Raw genomic sequence first — 1,634 nt, 5'->3', positions numbered from 1 at the left:
GGTATTTGAACTCAGAACGTACGGACGGTCGAAATGCCGCTAAGCATTTCGCCCGGTGTGCTAATGATCCTGTCAGCTCACCACCTTGCATGATACTATTACTATTAATTTTAATGAAACCACTAACACTTTCTTTGCAGGGCAATAAACCCCTGAAATTCTTTTCAAGCTACGTTATTCTTTCAGATATTTGCTCACCAGTGTTCAGATTGATCTTCAACTGTACGAATCACAGTTCTACGAGAATCTGCAATGATCGTGGACAGTACTTCTTATTCTTTGATTATCTTATAAAAGAAAATTGTTAGACGTCACCATTGCTAATGAGAGTCTGGAGACATGAAGCGTTTTGATAGAATGATTAAGATGCTGAAACTTAAGACCATATATGAACAGTTCAAATCTTGTTAGTGAGACGTGCTTAGCTTTGTCTTCCTACATTTCGAAATAAATTTCCCCTGGGATTCATTGTTTATCTATAGAACATTTTATTTATATTTTTATTGCGTAGCTCGGTTCACCAAGTTGTCAGGAATAGATAGCAGAACTTCTGGGGGAAGTTAGCTGTGGTTGAAAAGGTCTTATCAAATGAAGATAGTGGTAAGGGCATCATTTCTCTCTTTCTTACTTCCGCGCTCTCTCTCTCCCCCTTCTCTCTCTCTTTCTCTCTCTCCCGATTGCTCGCTCGTTCTTCTATTTAACGCTAGACAAACCGGTATTAATTAAGTACCGGCCCAATATACCCGAAAAAGAAGCGAGAAATCAATAGATAACGATTGGAGTGCGAACACCGTAAAGTAAGCTCTTCAGAAGGCGAGTCAATAAAACTGTTTCATTTTCCGATAGAAGTCCTTTCGCTTCACTTGCGCTTCTAATGCGTTTTTATTTGCCGTATGAAATTCTCAAGTTGTTGCTACTCAAAAATCTATCGATATTTTAAATAGTCTATTCTACAGTATTTTATACACTTTAGCATCTTAATTTACAGTTGAAGCTATTTAAAAACAAACTAAAGTGAGAATTTGGAGCAACTAAACATGAGCTTCAGGACTTGCAAATAAATGATATTTCACTTAGTCATAAAATTCAAGATACATGAGCTGACATTAATTAGTATAAAATAACGATATCTATATCTCAGTTATATTTTTTTTTACTTCGCTATTTTCTAATTAAAATTAAATGCCGTGTTATGGAATATTTTTATTGGGGGTGGCAGTCGGGCTGGTGATGTTATTTTTAATTAGTCAATGTAAAATATATAACTACTCTTTTACTTGTTTCAGTCATTTGACTGTGGTCATGCTAGAGCACTGCCTTTAATCGAACAAATTGACCCCAGAACTTATTCTTTGTAAGCCTAGTACTTAATCTATCTGTCTCTATTGCCGAACTGCTAAGTTACGGGGACGTAAACACACCAGCATCAGTTGTCAAGCGATGGGGGACAAACAAAGACACACAAACATATACACACATACATACAGACACACACACACACACACATACACACACATAAACACGCACATATATATATATATACATATATACGACAGGCTTCTTTCAGTTTCTGTCTACCAAATCCACTCACAAGGCTTAGGTCAGCCCGAGGCTATAGTAGAAGCCACTTGCTC

The sequence above is a fragment of the Octopus sinensis genome, linkage group LG1, assembly GCF_006345805.1.
Source record: "Octopus sinensis linkage group LG1, ASM634580v1, whole genome shotgun sequence".
Taxonomy (NCBI): domain Eukaryota; kingdom Metazoa; phylum Mollusca; class Cephalopoda; order Octopoda; family Octopodidae; genus Octopus; species Octopus sinensis.
This window is presented reverse-complemented; position numbering follows the sequence as displayed.